We start from the raw sequence: 25,903 nt of genomic DNA, 5'->3' as shown, positions 1-25,903 counted from the left end.
TTTGGCTTCTTATTGTTCAAATTATAGGGAACTACTAAGGGGGGGGGGAGAGATTATTCATGAGCACTCAGTGGAAGGAGTTGGGAATGGCAGCCTTAGATAGAAATGATGAATACAGCATTGGGGAGCAAGACTGGTAGGTGAGAGTGGCCTCATGGGTTGCCAAGGAAAGAGTCAGGGCTGTGCAAGAGCCAAGCTATTGTTTTATTTGTTTGTTTATTACATTTGTATAGCAACGTTTCCTCCAATTTGCGAAAGGGTGCTGCACATGGATCTCCCCAATTTACCCTTGCAACAATCACCATCATTAAATTTGTATACAGCCCCTTCATCCAAAGACCTTTTTAACAGCAGGCTCAAAGCTCCTGTCCCTCTAACCATAATCATGGACTCCTGAGTCCATCGCACACATTTCTAAATTTCAGCCTGGAATCAGAAAAAAAGCCAAGCTGCACAGCTGAAGAAACGGCCAGGGGTGTGTGTGTGAGAGAGAATGATTTATCTTCTTTCCCGCCTGCCCCTCCCCTGCTTAATTTGGACTCCCATATGGAAATACACTGTGTGTGAGGGTTTGTTTCAGAGGCCTGAGTGGGCGTAATGCTTTCCATCACTCTTCACCGCAGAAACAACTTTGCTTCAGCACTTGGGGAAACTGTGAACAACGGGACAGAAGGAAGAATCCGGGGGGGGGGAGCCCTAATAAGACATCTGATGACTTGGGAGATTTATCTCTTTTTAATCTGGTCCTACACACTTTGTGATCCTCGCTCACAGCATCGTGCATAGGTTGCAAAAGTCACTTTTAGGCAATAAAGGAGCTACTGTTAATCTACCAGTCTCTGGCATTCATTAAAGAGGGTAAACAGGGGAAGTGTAGCTCCTGAAGCGGACGACAACCTTGGAGTCATAGGAGATAGCTCAATAAAGATGTTGACTCAGTGTGCACTGGCTATGAAAAAGGCAGATTCCTTGGAAGGAATTGGCAATAAAGCCACCATGACTGCAAGGCTGTTATTCAAGGCTATGGTGAGACCGCATTTGGAATACTGCATACAGTTCTGGTCGCCTCACTTCAGAAAGGATATTGTAGCATTGGGGAAGGTTCAGAAATGGGCCACCAAAACGATCGAGGGGACGATAGAAGTTTGTAAAATTCTGCATGGCGTAGAGAATGTTGATAGAGAAAAGGTTTTCTTCCTCTCTCCTAACACTCCACGAGTTATGTGGACATCCAGTGAGGCTGAACATTGGAAGATTCAGGATGGATAAAAGAAATGACTTGTTCATGCAGCACAGAGGGTGGATCTACACACAGGGGAAAAACAACGCTATACATAAGTCAAAACTAAATTGTTATAACGAAAAGAAAAAAAAGCCCTATGTAAAAATCACATAGAAATTTTGTTTGCTCTCTGGCACCATCTGGTGTTGCATGCTTATAGCGCATTCAAAGCATTAGTGTTTTTTTTACTAATGTAGCTGAGTCCAGAGATAAGCTATGGAAATCTCTCCCACAAGAGGCTGTGATGGCCTCCAACCTAATAGCTTTAAAAGATTAGACAATTTCATGGAGAAGGAGAGTTGCTCTCATGCTTGGATCCTGCTTGCAGGTGGTTCTCCACAGGCATTTGGTTGGCCATTGGACTAGATGGGCCATTGGCCTGACCCAGCAGGCTCTCCTCATGTTCTTACATTAAGGTTACAAAGTTTAGGCTGCTGTTGTAAATGGAAAAGGTCTCGCCTGAAAGTTGTAGCCGACAGTGCAGATTAAAACCACCCAATGTCTCGGTTACGAAAGCTGCACTGCAAGGTTGTTGCTAATAAAGAAAAGAGAAATAAAGTAAAAACTAGTTACTGTAGCTTTCTTTTAGTAGCATTACTGTGTGCAAACAGGCCTTCCTCTAAGGCAGGCATCCCCAAACTTTGGCCCTCCAGATGTTTTGGACTACAGTTCCCATCTTCCCTGACCATTGGTCCTGTTAGCTAGGGATCATGGGAGTTGTAGGCCAAAACATCTAGAGGGCTGCAGTTTGGGGATGCCTTCCCTTTCAAGTGCTTTTGAGTTCCTTGACTAGCAGTTATGTTCCAAGGTGTGCTGGGAGTGGTCATTAGTTTGGGGGCCAGGTGCACCGAAAACCATCTATTTATTTGGAGGGAGGGGTGTGTTGTTCGTCCCTCCCCTCAGCCACTCCTCCCCCCCAGTACTTTACTTTACCTTTTTTAAAAAAATTGTTATTATTTTTATTCCAATATTCATTAAAACAATACAAAGCATCTTCAAGTCAATCCAAGTACATTTGTTTGCACTTTTTACATATTCCATTGTTTAACTATAGAAAATCAAAATTGCAAAACATCAATAAAAAAGAAAAAAGAAAGAAAAGAAAAAAAGAAAAAAGAAGACAAAAGAAAAAAGAAATAGAAAGAAAGAAAAGGGGGGGGGGAATTCAAGTAAAAATAGGTTAAGGTCCATACAGAGAAAAGTTCATCTCAAAACATAAAGCTTCCACCGCTTTGAGCACAGTAATTCATATTACATCTTAATCCTCCTGTCTTACTTTTCTTTTCTTTTCTTGGCATTCATGCTATTATTTCTACACCTGCACACATATGCACACCTTTTTCTAAGGGGAAACAAAATCCCAGGAATTATGCAGGAGCACAATAGCAAAAGTTGAAATCCTCATCTCACTTACCTGAGAGTAAGTCCCCAATGAAATCTATGGGTACACATGGTTAGAAATGTGCTATTGGTGCTGAGCAAAATAGAGGCGTTTGCTTTTGGGGGGGGGGAGAGAGGAGAAATATCTGTTTTGTTTTCATTTGGGTTTTTGAATACCGGGGTCTTGTGCAAACTGGATAAAGAGATCCTGCCCAAGCCCCCTGTGTATTAAACAACTTCTTCCTTTTTTTAAGCCCCATGTGCAGCGGAGGTTGGCCCAACTGAGTGAATGGGAGCGCTGCCCCACTGACCTCAGTCTGACCTCACCTGGTTTATTTGGGCTCCAGAGCAATCTGAAGATGACATTAGTCACAATCCGTTATATAATATCCTGCAGGTTCTTCTGCTCGATGCACCTCCCTTCAAGCCAGCTTCCATCCAATCTGAAAATGTAAGCCATGTTCACTTTGCAATAAAGGTAGTAACACAATAGAATTCAAAACAGTAACAACTGCTTGCACATTTATGCAAAATCCATGATACCAGCTTTTCAGAGACTGACAGTCACTGACACCTCTACCCCCCCCCCACCGCCTAATTGCCTCCTAGCACCCCCTTGGAGAATCCCACCACAGGGGACGGAACCACCAACTTTGGGAACCACTGGGTTAGTGTCACACGAGGACCTGGGAGACCAGGGTTCAAATCCCCACATGAAGTTTGCTGGGTGACCTGGGTCACTGCCTCTCAGCCTAACCTACCTCTCAGGGTGGTTGTGGGGATTAAATGGGGGGGGGCATGTACACCACTTTGAGCTCCTTGGAGGAAAATGTGGGAGAAAACTGCAAGCAATAAATAATAATAAGGCAAAGGCTGTCCCTGCTGTTTTCCACCTTTTTGTCCACAGACCACCCCCCACCCCCCGAAGGCAGCAGGGGTGTAAAGGAAAAGGCTAATAATAATAATAATAATAATAATTTATTATTTTACCCCGCCCATTTGGCCGGGTTCCCCCAGCCACTCTGGGCGGCTTTCAACAAAATATTAAAATACAGAAATCCATCAAACATTAAAAGCTTCCCTAAACAGGGCTGCCTTGAGATGCCTTCTAAAGGTCTGGTAATTGTTGTTCTCTTTGACCTCTGGTGGGAGGGAATTCCACAGGGTGGGTGCCACCACCGAGAAGGCCCTCTGCCTGGTTCCCTGTAACTTGGCTTCTCGTAGCAAGGGAACCGCCAGAAGGCCCTTGGTGCTGGACCTCAGTGTCTGGGCAGAATGACGGGGGAGGAGACGCTCCTTCAGGTATACTGGGCCGAGGCCGTTTATGGCTTTAAAGGTCAGCACCAACACTTTGAATTGTGCTCGGAAACATACTGGGAGCCAATGTAGGTCTTTCAGGACCGGTGTTATGTGGTCTCGGCAGCCGCTCCCAGTCATATAAATACTAATAAGTTTATCTGACCTCCACTCACCCTTTCATGGCTACCAGATAGCTGCATACTGGCCTGCATTTTCTAGACCAGTGAACTAGATCAACGAGCAAACAAACATATGGCAATCCCTGAGATCAGCTCTAGAATTCAGAGAGGATAGGACTGCTGCATAGCAGGTGAAAAGCCCAGATTCCCCACTCCTCTTGGGCGGATTTGCTTAGATCACATTTCTAACCATGCTCCACCTGCAGCCTCATCGCTGTGCAAGCCTTGCTGCCTGCCCCCATCTGGGAAATGAAGCAAGCTTCCTCTCCCACATGCAGACGTGCTGTGGGAAGCATCAGAAATGGTGCCTGCATAACTATGTACTTAGCTTCGAGGCAGGAGGAGGAGGAGCTGTGTGACTTCTTAATTGCAGGCTGCTTTTTGGCAATCTGGGCCATAATGCGTTGGCTGGGCACCCACCTTCCTGTAAAAGGCAGGAAATCATTGCATCTCTCGCCACCGTGTGCAAATTTAACGAGGCTGCAAAACTGAGCAGGTTGCAAGGCCTTCACAAGATGCGAAATTAACGTGGGGGATTTAGTGCCACACCACATTATGGCTTTTGGCAAGAGGTTTTCTTACAAGGAAGCAGGAGGCAAACTAGAAAGGCATTTGCTGTTGCAATGTGCTTTTAAATAGAGCTTACCGGCTTTTGCTGGATTTAAGCTGAGCTGCAAATTGTTTAACATTCTCAGCTAGAAGGAAAGTTTGGGGTTGGAAAAGGCCTTGGCTCAGCGGCAGAGGCAGCATCTGCCTTTGCAGGCAGGAGGTCTCAAATTCAATCCCCAGCATCATCTCTGTGTAGGGCTGAGAGACTCCTTGCCTGAAAACCTGGAGAGCAGCTGCCAGTCAGTGTAGACAGTATTGAGCTAAATGCACCAATGGCCTCAGTAAAAACTGAGCTGAGAGACCTGTCCAGTTTGCCCGCAAGGAAGGGTGTCCGGGAAAGAACAGAGAAAGTTATCCCTGCACTGCTGCCCTATATGGAGGCGGGGGAGAAGGGGGCAGTAAAAACTTAGTAAAAAATTGTCTCAGCCACACAGCACAGTGTAGAACATCTGCACTACGTGCAGAAGGCTCCAGGGCCATAGAATCATAGAATTGTAAAGTCGGGAGGGACTCCAAGGGTCATCTAGTCCAACCCCCTGCAATGCAGGAATCCTTTGCCCAACGTGGGGCTTGAACCCACGGCCCTCCTGCTATAGCAACAAAATCAAATCCCTGGCATCTCCCCGTAGGGCTGGAGAAAATCCTGGTCTGAAACCTCTGAGAGCCCTGGCCAGTCAGTCAGTGCAGACAGTACTGAAACAACAGTCGGACATGGTGTTTGAGAACATAAGAACGGAGTTGAATATTTATCAGCTGTTTTTTTAGAATAAAAAGACAGCAAGGCAATGTACATCGCACAAAACTACCATGAGATTCTGCATTACAGGGGGTTGGCCCTTGTGGTCCATTCCAACTCTACAATTCTCTCTGAAAGGCTAAAGTGTTTACCTGTATTCTGGCCCCAGACTGGCGGGGAAGACAGATTGCAAAATGCAAAAACAGCAAATAAGGGCTGGAACGAAAACACATCCATGTATTTGTCAGGTCCGAAGGCTGCGTTTCCTCTTACACCGTTGCGCAACTCCAGTTGGATGGACTCTGAAGTGCAGCCCCAGCGTTAGCCTGCGGTGGGGGTGACGAACGATGCTAGCAAAGGGAGGGCGAGGATTCTGCAGTGTATGGAAAGAGGAGATAAGCGTCCCCTTCTCCCCCCCCCCCCCCCAATACAGGGCAGCAGTGCAGGGAGGACTTTCTCTGCACTTTCCCGGACACCCTTCCTTGCGGGCAAACTGGACAGGTCTCTAAGCTCAAGCTTCCTCTGGCTGGGGGCAGGGTATTAATTTAACCCTTTCCCCTCCTAAGCCCATTTTCTGGCTCAAAACTGTCCCTTGATGCTGCTAGCTTGCCCCAACAATAAAGAATCATCATAGGAATTCAAATGAATGTTTTAAAATGAGATATAATTTTGAAATAAAAATGGATTTTAATCTGTTTTAACTTTTTTTTAATGTCTTACAAGTATGGTTTTAATTTTTTCTCGGTTTTCCTGTACTGTATTATCTTTTTGTAAACCGCTCTGAGCTATAACATTCTGTGCATAAGCAAAGTCTTGGAAAGCGGGAGAGAGAAGTACCAACCACCAGCACTTTTTAAAGGAAGCAACTTAGCAGATCCATGAATGAAATGGAAATGGGTGGGACCTTTTCTTGGCAATGGAAAATGCAGACACTGGCATTTTCTAAATGATTGGCGGCAAATGACTAAAATCCCCTAACCATGATGCTAGGGTTCCAATCCAGATTTTGCTGGGTGGCGAGGCATACTGACTATATTCAAACAAACCATGTTTAGCCTTAAAAAGAGGAGACTGAGAGGAGATATGAGAGCCATCTTCAAATATCTTAAGTGCTGTCCATGGAAGATGGAGAAAGTTTGTTTTCTCCTGCTACTGGGAAAACCATAGCTTGAACTATACGGACCTTTGTCGGCAAGGTGATGTCTCTGCTTTTTAAGATGCTGTCTAGGTTTGTCATTGCTTTTCTCCCAAGAAGCAGGTGTCTTTTAATTTCGTGACTGCTGTCACCATCTGCAGTGATCAAGGAGCCCAAGAAAGTAAAACCTCTCACTGCCTCCATTTCTTCCCCTTCTATTTGCCAGGAGGTGATGGGACCAGTGGCCCAGTGGGTGGAATCTACACACATATAAAAAATGCTGTGAAAATGCTTTTTTTAAAAAACATTTTGAAAAATACATTGAATTTTGCATAGCTCACTGTCGCCCTCTCGTGTCACATTTGTATATTGCACTTTACAACACATTTAAAATGTTTTATTTGTAGCTGTATAGCAGAGTCCTAAGACCAGAACTAACACTTCTTATTACAATAAAGGAGATTCCAATTAAGCATCAAGAAGAACTTGCTGACATTAAGAGTTGTTTGACCATGCAACAGACTGTCTTGAGAAGTTGTGGACTCCCCTTCATTGGAGGTTTTTAAGCGGAGGTTGGATGGCCATCTGTCATGGATGCTTTAGCTGACATTCCTTCATTGCAGGGGGTTGGACTAGATGACCCTCAGGGTCCCTTCCAGCTCTACAATTCTATGATTCTATGAAATCTTGCAGCACTTAAGGGTACAGTCTTAAGTTGCACACTACTCCCCACTTCACATGTGAACAGAGCAAATCTATGCAGACCTGGGTCTGCTGCCCTCATGAATAACTTGAGGCTTGTTTTCTGCTTATGGACGTTTTGTTCCAGGCGTTTCATTTGGAGGGGGTTTGCTCTGTCCACCCCACCCCCCACCCCCAACATGTTTCATGAGAAACCAAGTGCTGTTTCAGTTCCTTGCATCCTCTTTGCATGTACTTTTGAGAGGTCTTCAAGAACAAGAAGTGAAAATGGTACTCCCAGCACACTCCAGCAGGGAAACATCCCTTGGCCTTTCTTTTAAAAAATAAAAGTACCGGTAGGTGGCTGGTTCCTCTCTCACCCTCCCAGCCTGACTTGTCAGCTGATTTTTTTTAAAAAAGTAGTGCATATTTAGTGCATTTTTGTGTAAAAATAAAAAACGGAGAAGTGCATTGTCTGCTCTTTGAAACTGTTAAAGCGGAAATCAACTGAGGGGGTGGCTGGAAAGCAGAACACTCACTTGTAGGTTGGTGGGTGCGGTGTAGAGTAACACACAAACTTGATTCAGGTAGGTAGCCGTGTTGGTCTGACACAGTCGAAATAAATTAAAAAATGTCCAGTAGCACCTTAGAGACCAGCTAAGTTTGTTCTGGGCACAAGCTTTTGTGTGCATGCACACTTCTTCAGATACACGAAAGCTTACACCCAGAACAAACTTAGTTGGTCTCTAAGGTGCTACTGGACAATTTTTTAATTTACACAAGCTTCAGTGTTAGGTAAGGTCACCAGGCCCAGACTCCTCACTCTTCTGCCTTTAACAGCAGCGTGACCTGCAGGGCTTACCAGGTGATAACATGCTCGTCTCTGTGCCTGCTGTTAAAAGAACATGGGCTGGCCACTTTTCCCAATCAACTGGCAACCCCTGGCCTCTCAAGACCAGCCAAGAATGTGGATGCTGCCAATGGAGCCCAATGGGGCAGAGTTGGGCCTAAAGCTGGAGTGTCAGATGGCACCAAGGCAAGCAATAGTCAATGTCAGAGCTGCAAGATTTGGTCCAAGGCTGAAGAGGAACAGAGTACATTGGTACCTCAGGTTACAGGTACCTTCAGGTTACAGACGCTTCAGGTTACAGACTCTGCTAACCAAGAAATAGTACCTCGGGTTAAGAACTTTGCTTCAGGATGAGAACAGAAATCGCGCGGGGGCAGTGGGAGGCCCCATTAGCTAAAGTGGTACCTCAGGTTAAGAACAGTTTCAGGTTAAGAACGGACCTCCAGAACGAATTAAGTTCTTAACCCAAGTTACAACTTTATCTCAGTTTGTTTGATGGGTACCATCAAATAAATATATGCCTTACAATTGGCCAACCAGGATTCATCTTGTGGAAGGCCTGTTGGATTGCTCTGAATTATAGCAGCTCTCCTGACTCTTTAACGCTGCTCCTTTGCTACTGCAGCCAAAAGTAGAACTTCCATGTTTTAGGGGCATTACATCTCTAGTTGCTGGAGACAACAGGGTTCTGGACTAAGATGGACCCTCCACTAGAGCAATTGCTGTGTTCTTTGGACCAGCTCTCAATGATCCTTGCTGACAGAGAGACTCTTGTTTTCCCTGAGCTGCTAGGGGAGGAACATGGGAGATGTTTGGCAGGATCCAAGCACTCCACACAAGCATGCCAACAGCGTACAAATTTGAGCTGCAATATGGATAAGCCCAAAGCAAAGGTGCCTTAAACACAGGACAGGATTTGGACCGCATGGTCAGTTATCACTAGAGGAGCAGATCTCCCAGGATGGAAGGAGGGACTTATCTGCGATGGTGCCGGAGGCTTAATTCCTGGAGGTAGAAAGAGGGTGGGATTTGGGTGCTTCTGTGTGGCAAGATAAGGTGCATGTGCTACACAGCTGCCGCCCCCCCCTTCACCCTGCCCCCCCAATGCTTTCTCTGCTTTTCTGCACTAATCCCAGTATAATTAAAACAAATAAATTCTGGTTGTTGCATTAAAAAAAACTTGGATCAGGAATAAAAGAGGCTAATCCCTTTTCAAAGAAGATACTTATAGTAAAAGGAATAAAGACCTGTAGATCTTTAAAAGACCCCCCCACCCCACCCCACCCCAGCTTCAAAGTGGGGAAGCACAAGAGAAGCAGTTCTGACATGAGGGGGGATTCTCAGGGCTTGAGCAAATAAAGTCACCTCCCAGGTAGAGCAACTGCAGCCTGAATGTGGACATGGGCACGATCAGACCACACGCAAGGCTCGCTGTTTTTGGCTCATGTGCAGAGGCAGAGACGACCATGTGCCCAGGTAGAAAGGGAGCAGTGCCCTTTTAGCATCTGCTGCATGCCTGTCTCCACCTGCGGAGCTCTTGCAGAGCTGTTTGGCTCTGCGAGAGAGTTTAGCTTCCCAGACTTGGCTCAGCAGTTTCTGATAGCTGGCACCAGTGTCTGCTTTGGCCCTCAGCCCCACAGCCCTCAGGAGTGCTGCTGCCTTGGCTGCAAGGAACCACCAGGGTGAAGGTGTTCGTCTCCCCCTTAGTAAATTTGTTTGGCTTGTCAATTGTGTTGGCTTCTGTGTGAGAGTCAACAACAATCCGGAGGATATGCATGCGCCTAACCCAAGCACTTGGTGAGAGGTCAAGTGCTGGGGAACGGTGACCTGGTGAGAGCATGGAAGCCCTTCATGGGCACATGTGCAAGGTGGATGATACTGCCACCTGTGTGTTATTTTGGGAGCTTTTTTTATTCAGGGTCCTGGGTTTGGGGAGTATGAAAACCCTGATATGAATCAGGATGTGTCTGAGTAGACAGTGGAGGAGAGGAGGCTGGCTGGTGGTCCACCTGATTTGCCTGGTTTGGTGAACTGAAGAGGGGGTGAGTCTGAATATTGGGAGGGTTAACCCTGCAGTCATGATCAGACCACTATCTGGCGACATCTGATCTTACAGTGTCAGACCGCTGCCCGGCCCCGCAATGTGCATGCAAGGGTGGGGACCTTTTTAGGAAGGTCTGCCCCCATCCTTTGTCAGAAAGGATTTCGGCATGCTTTGGGGGGTTTTCTGCAAGTCAGAGCCAGCACTCCTGTTGAGTCTTTTGTCCGGCTATGGAGTGGTGAGATGTGCTGGGCTGCTGACGCAATTGCTCACAAGAGCCCTCTCTAAGCCTCTGGAGCCAAGCTATGAAACAGGTTAGGCGCAAGTGGCGTAAGACTTGATGAAAAGCTGATCAGATACATGCTAGAGTACATGGTTGCACCTATTGCATGGCAGTGGTGAAACATCTCTGAGCAGCCAGCCAAAAGAGCTATTCCGTGTGGCGAGAGGACTGCTGATATCTGTCCCTGAAAATAGTTTTCAGGCCTGGTGTGAAAGGTTTGCTGGGAAGTTTGAGGATAAAATCACTCATCTCTTTGTTCAGTGTCACCACTATTACAGAACCAGGAGAGATATTATTTCTTGGAAGGCACTGGCAGACAAATGTTACATGAAAGAAAATCCATAATTGTATGCTTAGAACGTAAGAACAGCCTGCTGGATCACGCCAAGGGTCTATCTAGTCCAACATCCTATTTTAACAGTGACCAACCAGATGCTTGTGGGAATCCCACAAGCAGAATTTGACCACAAGAGCAACACTCTCCCCTCCTGTGGTTTCCAGCAACTGGTATTTAGAAGCACAGCTGCTGCCAGCTGTGGAGGCAAAGCATAGCCATTGTTGCTAGTAACCATTGACAACCCTCTCCTCCGTTAATTTGTCTAATGATCTTCTAAAGCCATCCAAGGTGATGGTCATTGCTGCCTCCTGTGGGATCAAGTTCCATCATTTAACGATGTACTGTGTGAAGAAGGTCTTTCCTGACACTTCCAACACTTTATGGAATCTCCAGTCTTATGAGAGAGGAACAAAATTAATTCCCTATCCACTGTCCCCATGCCATGCCCGATTTCATAAACTTCTATCATGTTAGCTTCCAACTGTCAGTCAGGTAGAATGTGTCTTTCCCCGCCAACCAGCACAGTGTATTTGGACTCTGGAAACACCATTGTTCTCTCAACTAGCTAAACCCCAAATCCAATTTGAGCTCAAGGGAGTGAGTGCATGCATAAATTTCTTGAGCCACCAAGTTACCCAGCTGCAGAGGCTGGTGTTCAGGTTGCCAGCCATGGGCAGAAGCAACTGGTCTATTGCTCATCTCCCTCCAGTCTAACCCAGGCTGCGTTGTTTTGTGGCTCATTGACAGAGCAGCTGCTTTGCATGCAGAAAGTCTCGGGCTCAATCCCTGGCATCTCCAGGTAGGGCTGGGAGGGACCCCTGCCTGAAACTCTAGAAAGCAACTGCCAGTCACTGTAAACCAGCAACGGCATTTAAATTCTAAATCTGCATGTATACATTTTATGTAACTTTGTGTCTAAAAGCCTGGCCCCCAAATTTTCTGCATACCAAGCAAAGCTCCTGGCCTTAGATCTGGCTACCTAGGCTGGTCCTAAAATGTATGCTTCCCCTGAGTACAGTCTGTACTCCACCCCTTGAGTCCATGGCTGTGGACCATGGACTGTTAAGCAGGAAAGCTATGACAGTGCAAGTTATCTGATCGTTTTGATTCCAGTGGGTGAGCAGGTGCAGAAAACCGGTTGGATAGGACATTGTGACCTGCTTGGATTTAAAAGAATGAAAAGCATTCCATCATATTGGAAAGAACAGACCCTCATGGCCACTAGCCTTCAATGGCTTTCAAACAGTATTCTAGTCTGGATTTTATCAGCAGAAGACAAGTACAGTGGAACCTCGGTTTACGAACACCTCGGTTTACGAATTTTCGGTTTACGAACGCTGCGGACCCATCTGGAACGGATTAATTCACTTTCCATTGCTTTCAATGGGAAAGTTCACTTCAGTTTATGAACAGACTTCCGGAACCAATTATACCCATGCTTCGGGTTAAGTACGCTTCAGGTTGAGTACTCCGCGGACCCGTCTGGAACGGATTAATCCACTTTCCATTACTTTCAATGGGAAAATTCGCTTCAGTTTATGAACGCTTCAGTTTATGAACAGACTTCCGGAACCAATTGCGTTCATAAACCGAGGTACCACTGTAATTGTTCGATGGCTTTCCCTACCATTTCCGATAGCAGCCAGCAGGGTGTGTTTTGGGGTATGCTTTAGGGCACACTCTCGGTTCATGTGGGACAATGGGAAAGCGCCAGGCGCCCAGCAAGCACCCCTTGTGAGAACGTAGTTCAAGAGTGGGGATCCTTGGGTCTGGAAGTCCAAAGGGGTCCTCCAGTCCTCAGAACTTTCCTCAGAACTTCCCTCAGTCACATCCCTCAAAGTCCATGCTTGATATCATCTTTGAGTGCTTTAGCTTGCCTGCAATGTCTCCTTGAAACATTGATATTGATTTATGGTTAAAACTTTGGAACCAAAACATCAAATTTACCGCATGTACGATACTAAAGGAGAACATTATGAAAATGATGTACTGCTGGTACTTGACTCCAGTCAAGCTTGCAAAGATATATTAAAAAAGGGACAAAAAGTGCTGGAAATGTATGGAGAAAAATGGTGATATATATCATATGTAGTGGCTATGTAAAAATGTAAAAACGTTTTGGGAATCAATATACAATGAGATAAAAAGAATGTTAAAATATACATTCCCGAAAAAGCCGGAGTTATTTTTGTTAGGTTTAATAGGGAATGAAATTAAAAGAGAGGATATAAAAGTATTCATGTATGCCACTACAGTGGCCAGAATGTTGTGGAAAACAACAGAGATTCCAGCAGTAGAAGAATGGAGAGGTAAATTGATAGAATATATAGAGTTGGCTAAGTTGACTGGAAGGGTAAGAGAACAAAAAGACCAGAAAACCCAGAAAGAATGGAGTAAATTCTTGGAATATCTCAAGACGTATTGCAAAACTGTAAAAACACTTACAGGATTGACGTAATACCTACAATTGTAGAAATAGAGTTTGTACAGATGAAGTTATGGTATATAAAAATAGAGTATGGAAATAAAAAAAGTGTGGAAATTAAAAATTAACAAATAAAACCAAAGAGAAAGTAAAGGGGAAGTCAAGTTCGGCAGAACATTTTTAATGGTTACTTTGTATGTTGAAGAGAAATCCCTATATTTGTAATCGGGGATAAATGAATATGTATATGTTATGTTTATGTATATTTATGAGAAAACAATAAAAATTATTTTTTAAAAAAATGCAATGTCTCCTTGAACGGCAATAATGTTTCTTGTTTGTCTGGTTAAGAAATGGAGAAAGATGAGTGTGTGCATATATAGACTGACAACCCTGATTCCACACACACATTTTTTATTTTCAGATATTACTTGTCTGGAATGTAACCTTCTGTACATCTGTATCTGGATATTTTTGCCCCTGGCCATATTCACTTTTCCCTCCCACTAACAACCAGTATGTGGTCCGTCCATATCAGGGGTTTTCAACCTTTCTGAGTCCACGGCTCCCTTAACCAACTACCGTACATTCTTTCCGAAGGGGTTCAGGAGCCCAGTTAGGTCACCCCTTGCCTGCAGAGCTGGCAGCCTCTCAACCCTTCCTCAGCCTCCTCTCCTCTCCCCTCTCCTTGAGAGTCCTCTGGGCAGCTGCTGCTGCCGCCCCTGGTCTCTGAACTGCCCCCCCCACCGCCCCAAAGAGAGGTGCTTCCTCACACTGCCTCACAGTGGCCTGGGACGTGACTGTGTCCATTCCCAAGAGCAAGGGCTGGCAGACTGGCTGGCTCAACTCCCTTGCCAGCTTGCTTGCCTACCCTGAGGCCACCTCAGCTCCTGGCAACCAGCACACCTGGGGAGCTTGTAGCCACTGCTCTATATAATATATCATAGAATCATGGATGATGTGGCTCTTGGGCTAAGTCCCCACGTCAGAAAAACTCCTACAGAACTGTTTGGGGCTGTTTGGTTTTGCCTTCATGAATGAAACTCCAGAATTGACCAGCTGCACATCCATTTATCTATTATTTTGTTGCCTCTTTATCATTTTTCCTGTCATGATGACTAATGTCCGGATAAGTCAGTATCTCCTCTTAGCCAAGGGCACTTTAGAGAAGGCCAGAGTGTTAAAGGACTCAAGATGTCCTTGGTGAGGCATGATAAGTTCTAGCCTTGGGGCTCATCTCAGGAATGCAGAAGGAAAGCTCAGCTTGCAAAAAAAAAGACTGTTAGTGATATGGCACAGAGAAGTGCTCCTTCACTCTTTGCTCCTTTGCCTTTTCATTGAATTAAATTTTCTGCAACTCACTTCCAGCTGAGAGCGGACAAGCCCACACCCTACTGAAGTTTTTCTTTCATTCCAGCAGGCATTTTAATTGAAGCCTGATTTGATAGTTTTAACTGATCTTTATTTTTTTGTATTGCTTCTTTATAGGACACTTAGTGACTATCATAGTTAAGCATAGTTTTAAACAAATCAAGGGCAGTCACAGTAAGGAAAAACCTTACATAACAGCTCCAGAGCCATGGAGCTTTCACCAGAAGCACTGCTTCTGAACTTCTAAGCCCAAAGGTTTCTACATTTTTCTTTCCGACAGGGCTTCCCCTAACAGTTGTGTGTCAGGCAGAAATTCAACAGGCACAGCTTCTTTCATCCCTGCATGCAGCAATTAATGCTTGCCTGCCATTCTAGCCCTTAGGCCATGTTTGATTTTCAGGTTAGACACTTGATCTTTGATGCCACATTTGTCTCTGCCATGACCCACAGGGGGAATGAATGTCTCCAGGGGTCCGCAAACTTTTTCAGCAGGGGGCTGGTCCACTGTCCCTCAGACCTTGTGGGGGGCTGGACTATATTTTTTTGGGGGGGGGATGAACGAATTCCTATGCCCCAAAAATAACCCAGAGATGCATTTTAAATAAAGGACACATTCTACTCATGTAAAAACACACTGATTCCCAGACTGTCCGCGGGCCGGATTTAGAAGGTGATTGGACCGGATCCGGACCCCGGGCCTTTGTTTGCCTAGCCATCTGAACCATAGATCCATCCAAATACATGAGAGCTACCCTGTACTCATTCCAGAGATGGTACCGTAGACGCCTTCTTCACCAATACTGTTAATGGCACGGGACCCAATTCTGTCTGGTGAGGTCCCTTGCCTGACAAGTATTCACATGAACATCCTTTGTGCTGGATCACTTTGCAACAGAGGACTGTATCTCAGATGCCACTGTTTATATACCTGAATGGGGTCTTGCTTGCCCTTGCTGACTAGGTCTCCTCTGTGACTTGCTTGCAACTCTGCCATTCTGTTAAAGCTTTCCCTTTCACACTAATACACCTTTTAAATGCAATAATATTATGCCAATGCAGTCACTGAGCAGGCAGAACCTCCAGAGCCACCAACACAGGCAAAGCCTCAGGAAATTAGACACAAGGCGTGTATGCCAAGACTCAGATCAAATTAATTTCTCCTTTGGTGAAGTAGGAATCTGAACCTTGAGAACATTTATTCTTCTGTTACAAAACTAATCCTCTTTGCAATCATGTGTTATGCTAAACTTTCTAGATCCCCCCTTTTCCAAGCCTCTCTACAATTGGTGCTGGGGAAAGCTGTGCATCAAAGATTCAAGTCCACACAGAAAGATGATTTTTCTTGGAAGTAGGCATTGAACATATACATGATCAAATATTATTTTTTAAAACCCAAACCCTTATAATTGGAACTGCACAGTCTCTGTGTTATGAAAGATTATTTCAGGTCACATTTTATGTAAGAAAATTCATAAAGTAGGTTATTCTAATTTTTCTGGAGCCAATTGTTTTTATAGGACAGCCTCCCTTAACCTGCTGACCTACAGTTATTCTGAACATCAATTCGTATTCTTATTCTGTGGTCTAAAACAGCTGGAGGGTATCAGGTTGGGGAGGGCTGCACGGTAAAGCACACTCAGAGAAGATTCTAAACAAGGTCCCCTGTAGCCCCATCTTCTATTTATTATTGTTATTGTCATTATTTAATTAAAAAAAGTATATACTGCTTGATTGTAAAAAAAACCTCAAAGCCATTTACAAAAAAGATAAAACAAAATTATCAGTAAAAAATGTACACCATAATATAAAACATACAGAAGCATAGAACTGCAATAAAAAAGGCTAATTTTTTTTAAATGTCCACAGCCTTTCTAAACATCTGGGCAGATTTGTCTACATAAGAATGTCTTCAGCAGGTGCTGGAGACCCTACCTGGTACGCAGGCTGAGACCCTACCTGCCCGCAGACTGTCTCGCCAGAGTGGTGTATGCTCTAGTTATCTCTTGCTTGGACTACTGCAATGCGCTCTATGTGGGGATACCTTTGAAGGTGACCCAGAAACTACAATTAATCCAGAATGCGGCAGCTAGACTGGTGACTGGGAGCAGCCACCGAGACCACATAACACCAGTCTTGAAAGACCTGCATTGGCTCCCAGTACGTTTCTGAGCACAATTCAAAGTGTTGGTGCTGACCTTTAAAGCCCTCGGTTCAGTATACCTGAAGGAGCGTCTCCACCTCCATCGCTCTGCCTGGACACTGAGGTCCAGTGCTGAGGGCCTTCTGGCGGTTCCCTCACTGCGAGAAGCCAAATTACAGGGAACCAGGCAGAGGTCCACCCGCCCTGTGGAACGCCCTCCCACCAGATGTCAAAAAGAAAAATAACTTTTAGAGGACATCTGAAGGCAGCCCTGTTTAGGGAGGCTTTTAATGTTTAATCGATTATTTTATTTTTCTGTTGGAAGCCCCCCAGAGTGGCTGGGGAAACCCAGCCAGATGGGCGGGGTATAAATAAATAAATAAATAAATAAATAAATAAATAAATAAAAGGAATAGTGAAGACACCTGCCTGATGGCAAACCTTAGCTTGGTTTTCATGTTATGCATAATGAAGTGGTAAATGTGGTAGAATTCTGGGCAGGACTACTACATAACCACCACAGATTTAAATAACATTTTAAATCCCATTCCTCCCCCACCCCTGAAGAATTCTGGCAACTGTAGCTTATCATTTACAGAGCTACAATTCCCGGCACGCAGCACCCTTAACAAACTACATCTTGCAGGGTTCCTGGGGGCGAGTAGAGAAATGTGCCTTAAATGTATTGTATGTGTGGCGCAGATGGGATTCTTTAATGCTTTTCCACACATAGTGAAGCTGCTTCTCACAGTGGCCTCTGGGAAACCTATTTGCAGGCGATGATGGCAATATAGCCCTTCACCCTCTGCAGCTCCCCAGCAAATATCTGTAGTTCCATGTAGTCATCATGGCTGATAGCCATTGATAGTGCATCCTTCATGAGTTTGCCTAATCTCCTTTTAAAGCTGCCTAAACCTGTAGCCATTGGCACACTGTGTTCATTATCAGAGGGTGAATTCCCCTACCCCACCCCACTGAGCTGATAAACTAATCCATTGATTTGTCTCTTTTCCTCCTGACCCTACATAGACTGCCAGGTCCTCACTGATCCACTCCAATGCTGTTCACTGAACAGTTAGTTCTAAAACATTTATTAAAGTTCATGCTTGTGATTTTAAATATGTATCTCATATATTTCACTGTATCTGAGTAGTTATAATCTGCAGCTAGAAAGAATATTTAAACCAATTAACTCCCAGCTTCCATGACCATAGGGCATGTTATGCTGGCTGGGGCTGATGGAAGTTGCAGTTCCAGAACATCTGGAGGACACCATGCCGTCAACCCCTGCATGAAGTCAAGCGCTCAAATCTTGTGAATCTCAAGGGGTGATGAATTAATCTGGGGAATCTCAGGCTGGCAACAAAGAATGACAATTTTGAAAGTCAATCCAACCCTGAAGTACGTGGTACATGTAGCAGAGATTCATTGGGGGTTGGTGAGGTACATACGGAAGTGGGTAGTACTCCCTTAGGCAGAGGTTTTCAACCTTTTTGAGTCCACAGCTCCCTTAACCAACTACATTATTTCTGTGGCTCTCCTGTGGGACTCAGGAGCCCAGTTATGTCACCCCTTGCCTGCAGAGCGGGCAGCCTCTCACGCTTTTTTGAACACCTTCCCTTATGGATAATAAAAATTTATTTATACCCCACCAATTTATACCCCACCAATCTGGCTGGGTTTCCCTCAGCTTCCTCTCCTGTTCCCTCTCTTTGGGAGTCCTCCGGGCAGCTCCTGCTGCTATCCCTGGTGTCCAAGCTGCCCCCCCCCCGTCCCCATGCACCAAAGAGAGGTGCCTCCTGTGGGATGTGTCAGTCAACTCCAACATTTCAAGAAGGACCAACTGTCATCTCTGTGTCACTTTTGTTTGGACTGTTGAACAGTTAAGCTGCTGCTGCTGATAGATGCTATGAAGGAGTTGTTAAGACTCACAACTATGTAACATATAGTTTATTTTGTAACCTAAGTATGAATCTGACAGTAAACGAGTTTTTTTTTATTATAACACAGATTCATGTGTATTGTTTTTAAGAGGGATAAAAGCGGTTCGCAGCTAAGAAAGACTCTAACGAGTCAGCAAGCCGTTTTGCTGCTGTGCAGACCTCGGTAAGGAAACGTTTGACTCTGGAACTAAACTACTGTAAAGTATATTATAAACGCTCCTACACCTCCCAGAGGCACCATTCGCCTGCGGAGCTTAAAGCCAGAGCTGCTGTAATAAACAGCTATGCAAGCCTTTGGGAGACAGAGACGCAAAAGGGCATCGGAAAAAGGAAGGGAAGGAAAGAGGGACGGAGGCCAGTGTTGTCCGTGGCACCACTGACCATCATTCAAGGCACACAGGTTGAAAACCACTGCCCTAAGGTATCCCTGTACCAAGATTTAAAGGCAAGAACCAACCCTTGACATTAGCGCAGAAACTGTACTGTAATGGTAACCAGCAGAGCTCTTGGAAGGACTGATGGTATTTGATATTTGACTTGATAATGTTGTAAGAATTTTGAGGTCATATATATAACCATACTCAAGGTGAAACCTCCAAATGGGCAGAGAAAATACTTATTGGTTAACTATATATGCATTAATGATAAGCTATCCTTCAGTGTAAATATTTCCAGAGATGCTGACAAGCTAATACAGTGGTACCTCGGTTTATGAACACAATTGGTTCCGGAAGTCTGTTCATAAACTGAAGCGAACTTTCCCATTGAAAGTAATGGAAAGTGGATTAATCCGTTCCAGATGGGTCCGCGGAGTACTTAAACTGAAATGTTCATAAACTGAAGCATGGGTGTAATTGGTTCCGGAAGTCTGTTCATAAACTGAAGCGTTCATAAACTGAAGCGAACTTTCCCATTGAAAGTAATGGAAAGTGAATTAATCCGTTCCAGATGGGTCCGCGGTGTTCATAAACCGAAAATTCATAAACCGAGGTGTTCATAAACCGAGGTTCCACTGTATCATTAAATAAAAGATGCTGTTAACATACTTAACAGCCTAGATACAAGGTATTCCAGACACATAAGAGAGAATTTTAACGAAAAGCTACAAAGAGAAGCAAAGTACCACCATGAAAATTGGTACAATTAAAGTGGGGATTTCTGCTAGTCTCAGTTTAATGCTATAACTGCTGTTTACTGTTTCTTTGCGGTCACATGCTAGGTGGTTTCCACACAAAAAAGGTGGGAGGTCTATGCTTTACAGAGCTCACATCTGTACAATTTATGAAGCTGGCAGTGATGGATCATGAGAGGCTTAATGCCTTGGAAAGGGGAAATGGCTTCCATTGCTCCCTCAGCAATAGTCTTTTGTCATTTCAGCATGAAAAACCACACCTGGCAAAACTTCCTATTTGTTTCTGCTGACTTCATCATTGCTATCAGCAGGGAATTTCATTTCACAAATTCATGCTCGAGTTGCATGAACAGGGCCGGCTCTAGGTATAGTCCCGGTGGCGCGGGGTGCCAGGGCGCTGCGCGACAAAGCCGCGCGGAAGCGGTGCTGCACGCTGCGAGGGCGGGGGCGCCGGAGCAATCTCCGCGCCTCAGCGCCAGGGCACCCGACCTGCTCGAGACTGCCCTGTGCATGAACAGGCCGATTCTGCTATGAGCTGCTGCCCATGGGGGGGGGAGGACTACACCTCCTAAGAATACCTTCAGTAGGCCCTCCTCCCTCATTGCCACCAGCTGCTGCTATTTTTCCTATTGCTCCTGTGCTCCTGAACACCAGTTGCCATAAACTGCAGGAGGGGACCCTGTTCTTGTACTCAGCTTCCGCTTATGGGTTTCCCACTGGCATTTGATCAGTTACTATGAGAGCTAGACTAGATGGGCCACTGGCCTGATCTGACAGGCTCTTCTTGTTTTCTCCCCCCTCCCCACTTGCAAGTTGGCAAGCAAATGAGCAGGCTATGGCGACTCTTCCGCAGCACCCCTGTTTGCTCACCCATCCTCCCTGGGCTAGAGGGAAAGTGCAGATGAGAATCAGAAACCAGACCGCTATCAGCTGTGTCTGCCATGCATGCTTGTGGTGCTGGCCCCTCCTTGGGGGTTGAATCTGTGAGCTTTTTCTTCTCTTCTTCTCTTCTTCTTCTTCTCTTCTTTTAAGATGCCATCGATATTTCTAGCACTGTCCATGTTTTGACTTGGGAAAGGGGGGGGGGAGATTAATGGCTAACATTCCATCCCACACCTGTTTAATAAAAACTCAGGATGGGGGAAGGAGTTATGTTGCCCATGTTTCTAGAATACTGTAAACCAGTAGTTAATTTTGTGTTTCAAATCACACACACACACCCCAATTTCTGCCCAGCTTTGGCCCTTATACTCATGGGTCTGTATTTAACAAAATAAACAAATTATGTCCAAATGGGTACAGCAAATGTCCAGATGTTTCCATCTAGCTACAGAAAAATGAAAGCTTTCTAGAAAACCAGACAAGCAAAAACGTTAAGAATGAGGAATAATGTGTCAGAGATTGATCTATGGATCCACATTTTTTATTATCAAAATAGGCTGCTAAGAAACGCCTTAGTAGTGTACCCCACATATGGCCCTGGGGCTGAAGCAGCATAAAAACTGGTAGTAGTCAATGAATTCACCCTTAATGTAGCAATATAAAGGTAAAGGGTAAAGGGACCCCTGACCATTAGGTCCAGTCGTGACCGACTCTGGGGTTGCGCGCTCATCTCGCATTATTGGCCGAGGGAGCCAGCGTATAGCTTCCAGGTCATGTGGCCAGCATGACAAAGCTGCTTCTGGCAAACCAGAGCAGCACATGGAAACGCCGTTTACCTTCCCGCTGTAGCGGTTCCTATTTATCTACTTGCATTTTGACATGCTTTCGAACTGCTAGGTTGGCAGGAGCTGGGACTAAGCAACAGGAGCTCACCCCGTCACAGGGATTCGAACCGCCGACCTTCTGATCAGCAAGCCCTAGGCTCAGTGGTTTAACCACAGCGCCACCTGGGTCCCAATGTAGCAATATACTGTAGTCTAATAACCTCTTACATGAAATCTACATTGGAAATGTTTTTAGATCTAGGGTCATTTGCTATTTATTTTTGCTTATTTGTGTTGAATTCTCCAATTGTGCAGGGAGAAAGGCTTCTCAACCTTCCATGTTAGAATCCTGGATTGTAGGGAACTTCCAGATGGGCAGCTCTTAAGAATATATGAAGAACCCCAAAAGGGACCCATCTAGTTCAGATCCCACAACTTCCCAATGATTGCTCTTCCACTGAATGCCACAAGAGGAATTGCTGTTGACATTACAGGGACATAGACCATTTTTGGTGTGTACATCCCATTATGGTTTGTCCACACTAGTGGGTATGGCAAGGCCATGTAGGGGGAGAATGGAAAATTCACTAACGCATCCATTAAAAAAAAATTAATCTTAAAAAAAAAGTTTTAATTTTCACTTGAACAAATTAAAATGCTACTGCTTAATCAACCCAAACACTTTTTACTTTACTTTTTTTTCAGAAACCTGAAGTGCAAAAGTGGTTCAAACAGCAGTGACAGAAAAGCCTAGACATGTTTAAAAGATCAATCAAATACAATAAACACTGGGACAAAATAATGCCATTGAAAAGGTCATAGTGAAGGTATCCCAAAGTGGCAATAGGTTCACCAACTCATTGCAGCACCTGTCAAAACCATGTGTCTTGAAAGACAGAGGATTAGCACTAAAAACATTGTGCTACTCTTACATTCTTTTCTTAAGTGAGTTTGTGGTTTGAGAACAAAATGGAACCACCACACAGAAGAGAACGAGTTGATCATGACATAGCTGCTATATAACTCTGTTAAGATTGTGCAACTTTTTTCCGCTGCACGTGCAGTGTGCTCTCTAAGACATATATGTAAGCAATGTTTATCACTCAGCAATAGCCTTGTAGGCAATTGTTTTCTCAATCCAGGTAGGTGGGAAATTATGGGGTCAGGGTTCTGCAGCTCCTGTAGACTGTGGTATCTGGTTTGGGGAAGAGGGAGAGTTTTCTAGAATTTGTTTTATTTTCTGATTTGCGATCTTCATGGGTCATTATTTTCCTCTGCAAGAGGAAACCCACTTTGCAGTATGTAGCAGCCATAGTTCTGTACATAGCTCACCTCTCAACCTAACAACTAAATGGCTATGGAACTCCTCTTCATTCAATTAATACATGAGGTAAGAAGCAGCTAATAACAATTATTAATAACCTTGATAGGGAGTATTGCCTCCTGGGAAGTTTCCGAGCTTGCCTACCCTGTTTTTCCACTGGCTAACTTCCATGCAAATCAATGGACTACAGTATTTGCAAAGTGCATCTCCATTTGCAGTTGAAATTCTTATTTTCCTGAAAGAGATGGAAAGACTGTAATGATCCAGCTGTTCACATAAAAGTCCCACAGGTAACCCCCTGAGGTCTAAAGTGTAAAGTAACTGGTACTGTCATCTCTTGAAGTTGCCCTTAGAGTAAGTATCTTTTCCAGTATTAGTATGACTGAAAAACAGATGTACTTATCTGGGGGGGGGGGGGGCTGGACAAAATGTTCACGTTTTTTAAAAAATGATTGATAGTGACAGATTTATAAAAGCAGATTTAGCATATGTATTAATAATTTATATGTGCCCCCCCCACTTCATGTTTGGGGGTTTTTTCGAGCTCAGGGCCAAGCCACATGTGACATTAATTTTTTTTTTGCATTTAACATGGAGGTTGTTGTTTTAAATGCAAACAGCATCAGCTGTGTGGGGATGAGGTTGGTAATTGTTGTAATCACTGCAGGTGGGAAAGGAGAGTGTAACCCTTTCCTCCCCTACTAAGGAAAATCATTTGTGTGAAAATGGCTAGTTGCTTTCTGGGGAAATCTTTAATTTGCAAATACTAGCATCAGGGAAGGACTTCTCCTTAGGACCTCAGCAGGATATTAAATTTAAGGCTCAGTGGTAGAGTTTATGCTTTGCTTGTAGAAGCCCCCAGGCTCAATGCTCAACAAAATCAAGTAAGGCTAGAAATGTCCCATTTGAGACTCTGGAGTGCTGCTGCCAGTCAGCGTGGACAATATTGAGCTAGCTGGACCAATGGTCTTTCTCTGTATAAGGGAGCTTCTTATATTCCCCACCTCAGAGGCCAGCAAACGTTTTCAGCAGGGGGCCGGTCCACTGTCCCTCAGACCTTGTGGGGGGCCGGACTATATTTTTTGGGGAGAAATGAACTAATTCCTATGCCCCACAAATAACCCAGATATGCATTTTAAATACTGTAAAAGGACACATTTTAGACTCATGTAAAAACACACTGATTCCCGGACCATCCGTGGGCCGGCGATTGGGCCGATTCCGGCCCCCGGGCCTTTGTTTGGCTAAAACGCTCCAACTGCTGCAATCCTGGTAATTATCAGCTCACCCAAAATGAGCTACTGTATTTGCATTTTAAAGAACCTTCATGGGGAATGCAGATACTGTGCTTCACTTCTAGTTTGGCTTTCAACCCCAGTTTAAACAACTACATTTTGGATATACCAAATGTGAATTAAGACAAAACTTGTGTGAGCCACCTTTCTTCCTTCACGCCTCTCCTCAAAACCTAGTTTTCAAGAAGAAGACATTACAACCTCTTTCTCCCTGAACCCCACTGTTGCCAAGCATAAGTAAAGTGAAATAAATATAATGTGCTGTATATGCATTCCTGTTTCCACTGATTCCACCCTTCTCCCTTGTGCTGAATTTTAAAATGGTAAGCTCCTTGGGGCAACGACCAGTTCCCTTACACTTCATAAAGTGCCAAACGCCCATGCAGTTATGATGTTATATAACTTGCCAACTAACTCATAACAGCCGCAAGCGAACATATCCAGGATTTGGAAGACGGCAACCTTTTCGTGGCAAAGATTGGAGAGTCAGAATATGTGGACATGCAAAGACCTGCTTTATTCAGTCTAGTGCTTTTTTCCAAGTAGTTGCTTGCAAGGAGGAATATGCACCTCACCTGGACTACCTCAGGAAAAATGGCTGGGAAAGAATTAAGTACCTATGCTTTCTGGCAGTATACAACCCTGACTATTTAAAGACTTTTAAGACTATTTTTATATATTAATAAATATATATCCCTGAGTGCCATTTTACATGTTCAAATTAACAGGAACCACTTGCTTCCCCAAGACAGAGAAGTCACTCCTCAAAGATGTAAAATGGAAGCTTTCGGACTTTATAGCTAATAATAAGGGTGATCGCTTGATGGATAACACAAAGCTGTGGAGGTTTGCCTTTGAAGGACTTTGCAACCACCTTTCTCCAAAACTTCATCTGTGTTCTTTGCCCTTTGGTTACTGGCAAGTACTGGTAATAAAAGCTTCCAGCTTCCAAATGCCCTTATATAATGTACTGTATGTGGTGCAGCCATAGGGACGGGAGAAGCAAGTCTTGTGACACCTTAAACTGTCTTAACAAATTTATTTGGTTACACCTGCCAAGGAAAACAAAGAGTTTATTTATGTATGCCACAACAGCAGAGTCTTGTTGGCACAAGGATGGAAGACTGAGGAATTCCCAACGAAAGAACAATGGCAAGAAAAACTGAGGAGCTATACGGAACTGGCAAAGTTAACGTATAAACTACGAGAGGACAACTGTGATTTTAAAGAACGGGAACTTTTCACAAATTACTTTAAAAGACAATGAAAGGAACCGGACTCCTTGGCAGGTTTTGAATAAACACCCACAATTTATTAGTAGAACATAGGATAGATAAGGTAAAGATATGTACAATTTGATAACATGCAGAGAATAACATGTGGAGATAAAGCATAGGGGGAAGCGGAGTGAAGTCTTGGGAAGGTGGGGAGGGGATAAAAAGGGGGGAAATGTAATTGATAACATGATAGATAATGTACTATGTTAAATTTGTTCAATAAAAATTTATTTTAAAAAACAAATTCGTTTGGTCAAAACAACGTACTTTTTTGCACTCTGCTGAAAATATTTATGTTTAGGCGAGCCTACTCAGATATGTAGGAAGCTGGTGGGTGTTTAACCTTATCTTTGAATGTTTCAAATAGCTGATTTTATCGATGATTTTATTATCTTTCATAAAGAGCTCTGACATGTTTTCCCTACCCCTGACCATCAAGCAGTATATAAGATTTTATGTAATAAATATTCGGGCCACT

General features: G+C 44.3%; 1 long non-coding RNA gene across 2 annotated transcripts; it reads right to left on the bottom strand.

Annotated features, from left to right (window-relative positions):
* Positions 1-185: 185 nt before the first annotated feature.
* Positions 186-23,108, bottom strand: LOC148685795 (uncharacterized). Of its 2 annotated transcripts, none has more exons than XR_015950079.1 (3): positions 22,952-23,108; positions 2,990-3,105; positions 186-1,305 (listed from the first exon to the last, which is right to left on the bottom strand). It is a non-coding gene; the product is annotated as an uncharacterized LOC148685795 (long non-coding RNA). The 2 variants fall into 2 exon arrangements; XR_015950078.1 differs by lacking the exon at positions 186-1,305 and adding an exon at positions 2,217-2,330.
* Between the last annotated feature and the right edge of the window lie 2,795 nt (positions 23,109-25,903).

This window comes from Zootoca vivipara, chromosome 5, assembly GCF_965207765.1.
Source record: "Zootoca vivipara chromosome 5, rZooViv2.hap1.1, whole genome shotgun sequence".
In the NCBI taxonomy this organism is placed as follows: Eukaryota; Metazoa; Chordata; class Lepidosauria; order Squamata; family Lacertidae; genus Zootoca; species Zootoca vivipara.
This window is presented reverse-complemented; position numbering and strand designations above follow the sequence as displayed.